At 31.2% G+C, this 9,178-nt stretch overlaps 2 long non-coding RNA genes across 2 annotated transcripts; one reads left to right on the top strand and one right to left on the bottom strand.

Annotated features, from left to right (window-relative positions):
- Positions 1 to 462: 462 nt before the first annotated feature.
- LOC120350612 lies at positions 463 to 2,313 on the top strand. Its single transcript, XR_005570941.1, has 2 exons — positions 463 to 950; positions 2,185 to 2,313. It is a non-coding gene; the product is annotated as an uncharacterized LOC120350612 (long non-coding RNA).
- LOC120350613 lies at positions 2,302 to 6,407 on the bottom strand. Its single transcript, XR_005570942.1, has 2 exons — positions 6,009 to 6,407; positions 2,302 to 2,497 (listed from the first exon to the last, which is right to left on the bottom strand). It is a non-coding gene; the product is annotated as an uncharacterized LOC120350613 (long non-coding RNA).
- Positions 6,408 to 9,178: the final 2,771 nt, after the last annotated feature.

The following is a 9,178-nucleotide window of genomic DNA, read 5'->3' as shown; positions in this document are numbered from 1 at the left end:
TGAGTTACCGAGACACACAGTTTTGAATATAGAAATTAGTCATTTTTCTATGCATTGAAAAATATGGACTAAAATACACTAAAGGAGAAATTTTCTATTTTTTCAACAAATTTTAGTGACATGATAAATGATTTTTAACCGCCTTGACGAGCTGATATGAACAAGCTGTATGAGGAGATGTGATTATTCAGTCATTTGAAGTTTTGATCCTCGACGTAACCTTATGCATGCCCCCCACTAGGAAATACTGAAATCATGATCATGAAATACTGAAATAACATCATGAAACGCCCTCGAAATTGGAATAATTACATTAGATTAAAATGTGCATTACAATTTAACTTATCATTGGCTTTTAAGAAAATTAGGTTGCAACAGCGAGGAAACTCAAACACAGAACCATTCAAAATTAAAATTAAGCAAGATCAGAATAATAGTGGATGATGTTATATGTGAATAATTTATTTTTGTCAAAGATTTACCTTTAAACTCATAGGCTTAAAATTACTAAAATTCCTGCATACAAAATATTATCAATTGTATTTTTTATGCTTGATCAAATACACAGCTGCAAGATCAATAAAAAGTGGTTCAACTGATGAGAGCACAGCAGTTATTTCAAGTCCTTTGACATTTGCAATTGTTAAAAATTTTCTTATAATATATGCTTTGAATTAATTGCTTTTTAGGAAGTCTCCAAACAATAGAGAAAACCTCTTATGATAGTATCATTCGAGTTCATAGAGACATTGCAGTCAACCAACCAAGGGAAAACAAGATTACTCGCGATATCAAAAAGGCGATTCGTCGTTTAATCAACGGAGAAATAAGAATTACACACTTTCTGAGCGCAGTGGCTCATGGTGTCGAAAACATTGTCAATAGGCCACTGCCTCAGAATGAGTGGTTCCTTCTTGATATTGCTGGAGAGGATGAAGTGATGTGAGAAGGTAAGTGTCAGATTGGCGAGATAACCATTACAATCAATGGTCGACAGCCAAAAAGTTACATATTACTTGTACCTTGATTTTAGTATGTGGAAATTATCATTTATATTAAAGCGACAGAGTAATTTTTCATTTCAAATGGGATAACCAATGAATCCTAATGTAATATTATTCTTGTGAAATAAATATTTAGCTGTATCCATAATTTTTACCAACTCTGCACTAGTGACACCCTGGGTTGGAGAACTCACTCATGAACTGTTGTATTGTAATTTTTGAAACCCGCAAATTTTTATTATACAGAGTTGATTAAAATTATGAAAACAGCTAAATATTTCTTTTACAAGAATTATTTGAAAGGAGGTTTCATTGGGGATCCTATTTGAAATGAAAAATTACTCTTTCGCTTTAACATCTTTGTCCCTCATATGAATCGAAATTCATTTTTTTAATGAGAAGATGGTCATGTGATACATGATTTCAATACAGAGTTCCAAGAGAAAATCGCACATTGATATCTCAACCCGTATCAGTTTGTTGATGTAAAAGTTGCAAATTAGCCAGCTGAAATCATGTGTCAGCCCATGAAGGACTGTCTGTGTGACAGCTCCCAAATAGCCTCAGCTGATGTTATGAATGAATGAATGGAAAAACTGTAGTAATTGCATGCAATGAATTCTTCAACTGGCTTAATGATAAATCACAACAAATGTTTTTCTTGAGCAATTTCAATGTTATTTGTTATATCCTGAAAAAGGACGAAGGAGTCGGTAAATTTTGTTGGCCAACGAGCTTGAGCTGTAAAAAGAGTCGAAGAATATGTGTTCGAAATTTGAAGTTGATTGATCAAATCTTTCAAAAGTTATTGTTGAACATACACACGACGGACAACGACTTTGGCCTTGAGTTGAAAGTAAAAACTCGCTAATGCTCGATTAAATATTTTTTATGGATTCTATATGCATTTTCTAAATGCATTTTTATTGATTTGTATCACAGCCTACTATAGATTATCTAAAGTAAGCCATGTTTGAATGCATTTTCTATATGCATTTTAGTTTGATGTTACTATGATTATATAAATGTCCTAAATATTTATTGATAATCTACAGATGTGGTTCAATCAGTTTAAACATGTGATGATAAGATGTTAGGAACTCCTGACTCATAAACTAGGTAATATTACTGTTTTCATTCAAATAACTGATTTAAAAAAAATTAATTTTCATCTTTTCAGGTTGTCCGTATCTCCAGAAGAGGTTGTAAATATTAGGTGGATAGGAAATATTATTAGGATAGATCTGTAAATATTATAATGTATTAATATATAAATAAATAAATTGCAACTTGAAAATTATGTAGAATATCAAGACTTTTTATTTCTATCATTAAAAAAAACACCTTGTGTGACTAATTTGTTTCAAATTTTCGATGTAGTGTTTTTTCCTCACATGAAAAATCACTGTTGTTGGGTCTAGTCCAACAAGGAAAGTTCAGACTTGATCATTGTTGAAGCATTGTCCAGATGCTGCATTACAGATCTGACTCGACTAAATTATAAAAATTATAAGTACAGCAGACAGCATTGGAATATTCAAGAAATATAATATTGAGAGTCATAAGAAAATATAATTGGACTAATGTGAATAATAGTGCTTACTATTAAATTGATAAAATCTATCACTTTATTTTTTAATTACAACACAATATAATACAACTTGGATAAAATATAAAAATAAAAAATATAAATGAATGTTTAAATATAGATAGAAATACAAATCTCAGAACCCTTTTAAATTATTTTATCACAACTTAATTCGGACATTAATGCCATTTTCAAGTTTGAAAATGAATCGGAATGCTTCAGACTTGAAAATGGCATTTAATGTCCAAATCATGTAGTGATAAAATAATTTAAAAGGGTACTGAGATTTGTATTTCTATTTATATTACAAAAAGCCCTAAAGAAAAAGAGAAATAAGTGTTTATATGTGATTGAGAAACTACTAGACAAATAATTATTATGAAAGTTTGGGAATATGTTGTGTGAATAAGTCTCAAGTCTAGTAACACACACATCAATTTTTGAACTTACGATTTTATGCAATCCTAATAAATTTGATTAAATTGAACAAAATTTGACAAACATATATTATGATGTGATCATGAGTTTGTCAAGCTCCTGGTAGAGTTTATAAGGACGGCAAAAAATTGTTCATTCAAAAATTGATGTGTGTGTAGTTAGACTTTGGACGTTCGATAAAAATTAGTTAGAATTTTTATTGTACAACCAAAACTTGAAGTAGCTTTTAGACACATCGATTTTATATCGTGGACGTGCATTTTCAATGATTTCCTCCAGCTGCTTGCCAGTAGTAACATATTGCCATTTAAAAGCCAAAACATAGCCTCCCACATATTTTCTCTTACCTTTGAACCAAATAAAATAGAATTTATTAGGTCATGTTTATTTATGACTAGACTGCCTGTTTATCAGCCTGCAATGTAAACGCAATGCTGTGACAACGTCCCATGTTCATGAACATCACAATGTCCTACTTTTGTTTCTGTTTGTCTGGTAGGAATAGGCACTCGAAGATGAGAGATACTCCCTAAAGTAGGAACTTTGAATTTTACCCATTGAATAGTCAATATTGTAAATAAGGATATTTATTTAAAATAACTCTTATTCTTTTGAAATACAAAAGTTTTTTAAGTTGCCTGATTTGAAAAAAATGTCGTAATTAGTTTGCGTTTTATTTTGGTTCAAAATTTTTCTTAATAACTCAATATTTTCAAGTTCTGAGAGTTTATTGAATGTCATCATTCTATTATATTCGGTTTTTAATCAAATCAAATTCAAAATTTTTAGTTTTATTTCTGTATTGAAAAAAGGACTCAAATCAATTCAAGAAGATAGCATAACCTATCATTCTTATTCATTCATAACTCTACCTTCATTGTATTATCATTCATCCCATCATCATCACCTAGGCTTAAAATACTTCTAGAAAGTCGCCTTTGTAAAATAATAAATAAATTAACAGGATTGGCTCGTCAAGTGCTTCAAAGGTCTAGAAATCTTTCTAGTTTGATCATCGTATGACTTGTTTATCAATAATCACCTCGGTCGGTTCTTCTAAAGTTGTGTTTATACCAAAGTTATTAACAAAATGTTTATTTTTCCGTCCTTATAGATTCTATTACATTAAACGGATCTTGACAAACACATAAGCACATCATTTTTATGATAAGTTACAGTATGTGCAATCTAATAGAATCTTTAAGGAAGGAAAAATAAAAATTTTGTTAATAACTTTGGTGTAGACGCATCTTTAGCTAGGCACTGAAAAGCCTTCCAACGAATACCACCAAATAGTAGCAAAGCTGCCTTAAATATTACTAAGAATATTTATGATATGAATTATGGAATTATCTGATACTTTCATTAAACATAGGATGTCTAATCTGGCAAGTCGAGCAGTTTATTCAGAACCAGTTATTGCAGATTCGGCTCATAGTTTCCAATACGTATGATTGACTCTTATTGGTAGAAATACTGTATATTTAACTTTGAATATAATATTTTTACCCTTTTGAAAATGAATATTTCTACAAATTTTGAATTTTATTTGGGAAGCTTTCAATTGTAATTAAGAATTGTGAATTGTAATTGAGAAATAGTAAGATGTAAGTTACATGGGAAGTTGTTAATTGAAGATTAGAAAATATTCCACTTGTCCAACGTCACATTCCATACTTGCATTCTTTGCATGAATTTTAATTCAGATTTAATTTTAATAAGATCAACTGGATTTTCAACAGAAATTTCTGACTAACATATCTCATTACCGTATCTCAAATTGAATTCATACTTTCTCAAATACAATTCACTATTCTTAATATTACATGATGTGATAACTTCTAAAATACGAATGTCTATTCTCAATTATTAGGCTACAATTGATACTTTCTTGAATCAATTTGAAAAGGTACCTATAGATTATCTCAAGTCTGGTAGCCTATAGGTAATACCTACACATTTATAATCAATTCAACCAGATTTTAGCGAATACTTAGCCGTGATAAAAAATAGCCATTTAATAACAATAATAATGCTTTTATTAAATCAAGAGCTTTTACAAACACAATTTGTAATAATTTTGAGTCAATACAATATAAAATACCTTTAAATAATAACTTTTCCACTGAGTAAACTGAATTCCATTTAATCACAACAATGTATGAAAAAGGATTGTCTGTTTCATGGTTAAATCATGACTAAGTGCCGAGAGCCGGTTAAATTTTAATTGTGATTAATTCCAGGAGAGCCAATCAGACAAACCGTATTATAAAAAAATGCCTTCTCTGATTGGTTCTTGTGAAATTAATCACGGTTAACATTTAGCCGGCTTCTGTGCAACTGACATTAATTAGAAGTTATTATTAATATAAAATATATCAATCGAATATGAGAAAAATAACATTGATTTAGAAAAAATCATCAGTCTGTAATAATTATTTTAGTAAAAATAGAATTGCTATCACCCGATTTCATTCTTTACCTATTTTTCATTTTTTTAAAATAATGCAATGTTTCCAAATACCGGTGACATAGCCTATTTGAAGTGCATTATTGTATTTCGAAAATTACACAAGGTACATCTAATTGAAATTTTGTAAAGTTTATAACAAGATAAGCAATGCAATTATTACTGATAAAAATGTACTAGAATAATAATGTATTAAGAAAGCAAAACCGGTGATTAGGTTAGTGATTAGTTTCCATAATAGGCCTACATTTTTTATTCACAATAGCCTAAATTATTTTAAGCTGCCATACTACTAACAAATAATTTACTTTATTATTGTAGCTACAATACATACGGCCTATCTAAATAAAAACTGCAGATTGAAATAGTCTTCTACATAATTTATTTTAGACCTTAATACAAATAAATGTGAAAATGATTCAAACTTTTCTATTAGCTAGCTCTACATAACGTACCTTATTGTTTTAAATTATATTCATATAGGTATTTTAAGTTTTAAATCAGTTACCTTTGATTTGTAACTTGAAGTGAGTTCTAATAATAATAAATAATTATAAAATGTATAACGCACTGTAAGCATGTAAGCACTAAGCAGTGTTAACATAAACATAACCTTTAAACCGTGAAGTGTAAAGTTTATACAGAGTGGAAACGTGGAACGATCCTATCCTTCAAGTCCACTCAAGTTTATTTTTGTCTACATTTTTGACTGTCAACCAGCTCACCAGTTGAACAACTTATACACACCCGCTGATGGCAGTCCGACTGTTCTTATGACGTCATAAGGACGGTCAGTTTACAGAACTGTCACTTTGCAGGACGGTCAGTTTGCAAGACGGTCAGTTTGTAGGACGGTCAATTTGCAGGTCGGTCAGTTTTTAGGTCGGTCAGATGGTATACACCCACAATGCACATGTAAATAGAGGTAGCCGCGCCTGCGCAAATGTTTACCGGAACGCGAATGGAGTTACGGTTACCGTAACTGTAGCCACAGCGTTTTTTTTTTTTTAATTTTCATAACCACAAAGATTGAATCATTAGCAGCAAGCGAGTAGCTTCCATATTATTTATTTCATTTTAATATTGTGTTTGTTTATATAATTATATTATACCTTTTTGAATAGTCAAAATTGATATTATCATATTCAATTTATTAAAGTACTACCGTAGTTATTCTGTTCTCTTTTTGTTAACATTTTTCATTCCCCCTTTACATATTTAGTGGAAGTGTCACATCATGCTTACAATTATTGTAGAATTGTATTGTTTTTATGCTTGAAATTTTGTATAATATATACATGACGATTGACCATATTTTGTTAAATGTCTAATATCAATAAAGAAATTTCTATTTCTATTTCTAACTTCATTTCCTCTAAAATTCACTGCAGATGGAAATTAATTAAAGTACAGCATTTAATTAGGATTTTCGTTTGATAATAATTAAAATCAAGAACTACTTTATAATTCATTGATACTGAGTTGTGCAAGTTGTTAAGCCATAGCTCAGCTCATGGTGAGTGGAATACATCACAATTATTGTTTCTTTCTCGCTCATCTACTGTTTATCCATTGACCGAGCGAAGTGAGGTCTAAGATTCAAGTCGAAAGTTTGGCATTTGGCATCTTTATGTTTAAATGTTTATATGTTGCGCATTTACGGCGAAATGCGGTAATAGATTTTCATGAAATTTGACAGGTAGGCCTATGTTTCTTTTTTAATTGCGCGTCGACGTATATACAAGGTTTTTAGAAATTTTTCATCTCAAGGATAATATAAAAGGAAAAAGGAGCCTCCTTCATACGCTAATATTAGAGTAAAAATCAGAATATAGGATATAGTATTATAGTATAGGATATATATTCATCATAAATCAGCTGACAAGTGATTACACAGATGTGTGGAGAAGCCAGTCTATTGCTGTATTTCCATAAGGTCTATAGTTTCAATCAGGTACTTGTGGATGAGAATACTGCGTGAGGTCTACTGCTCACAGAATTACTAGTTAAGTTATTCGGTGTACTGCAAAAAGTGACCATGTCACACAAAATTCAAGAGATATCATTTAAAATAATGAATAATTTTTGTAATGTATAATTGAATATATTTTTATGAGTAATATTTTAAATACTACTGGGTGGTTTGGGGGGTATGGAATACCCCCCACCAAAGGGGGGTCCGGTGGCTCTCCCCCGGAAAATTTTGAAAATATACCTTTCAATACCATTTCATTTCATTCAATCTTCACAATGTTTTTAATGAAAACTTCGTGTGTTTTTTTATGGTTATAGCCTGTACCATTAATAAAGTATAGTGTATCAAAATACAAAAAACAACAATTAGTTGTTTTATTAATTTTTTAAGACAAGATCCTTAGGGGGGGGCGCAGCCCCCCCCCGGATCCGCCAGTGTATTGAAAGCATCAATTCAATGTACAGTAGTTCGAAAGCCCTCATTTTTTCACTTTGAGTTCCACTTTCCTCCAGCAAAGAAGCAGCATACTGGATTGTAAAATTGAAACTAAATTTTTTGTGGCTGGATCAGCTACAAAAATTAGCATCTAATATCATATTTTCGTTATATTGTACTATGTAAATCGAGAAATATATAAGGGATGAGAGCAATGTCAATGATAATAATAATGAGCTATTTTCTTTATATAGAAAGTGACGAGTGGTCTAGTGCATAGGGACTGGATAGCAGGGGATAGAGAAACTACAGATAGCTCTTCAAAGTTAGATAAGTTTTTATACCATCTATTATTATAAAGAAATTCAATATAGCTTATATTGCTCTAGTTGATTATAGTTTATTCAGTTTCATGTATATCCTTAAAGCTTCTAGAGAGTACCCCCGAAAATTTCACAGTATGATGAACGGGCGTAGTTTCTACTTCTAGCGTGAACAGGAGGGACACATCCCTCTAATATTTTAAAAAAAATGTGTCATCTCCCCCCCAAACAATGTAAGTTTGAATATTCAAGTAAATTTCAGAAAAAAAATGTTATTCAAGTTGTAACTAAGCCTATAAAGTTGGTTGGAATAGTGCTATATTGGTGCCAAAATTTAAGCATTCTAGCTTATCAGATTAATAATGAGTAGGCTACAGGCCCTCTACAAAATCAATATTTTTTTCAAACAATTGAATGGCAAATAAGATTCTAATCCATTACATTCTATTTGTAATTTAATCGAAAACCAATAGGTCTATGAAATTTTCAAGGGAAAATTGAAACAATAAGTGGCCTATTGATCACCAAAAAAACTTGAATGGAACGTTTGCGTTCAAGTGGAAATTGCGTAAAATCGCACCAAATTGAAGAGGTATATTTTCAACATTTTCCGGGGGGGGAACCCCCGGACCACCCTTTTATTGGGGAGTATTTCATAAGCCACCCCCCCCCGGTAATGACCTGGTGAACCCCCCACCCCTAAACCAAATTCCTGGGGATCCGCCCCTGGTAATGATCTCCAGGTTTTTCTTGTGACCAACTTGACTTGGTCATGTTTGTTTGATTAATATTATTTTTCCTACAGGTACCTTGGAAAGTGACCATTTCTGCACTGATTGCAGGTCGCAAAGTAAAAAACTTAATTTACTTTTCCGCTCTAGTGTGCAAAGTATTACTTTGCGTATTATCTTGCAACCATCCCAATCAGCTGTTATGACATTGTTG

The sequence above is a fragment of the Nilaparvata lugens genome, chromosome 3 (genome assembly GCF_014356525.2).
Source record: "Nilaparvata lugens isolate BPH chromosome 3, ASM1435652v1, whole genome shotgun sequence".
In the NCBI taxonomy this organism is placed as follows: domain Eukaryota; kingdom Metazoa; phylum Arthropoda; class Insecta; order Hemiptera; family Delphacidae; genus Nilaparvata; species Nilaparvata lugens.
Note: the sequence above shows the minus strand (reverse complement) of the source record. Positions and strands in the feature narration are given on the sequence as shown.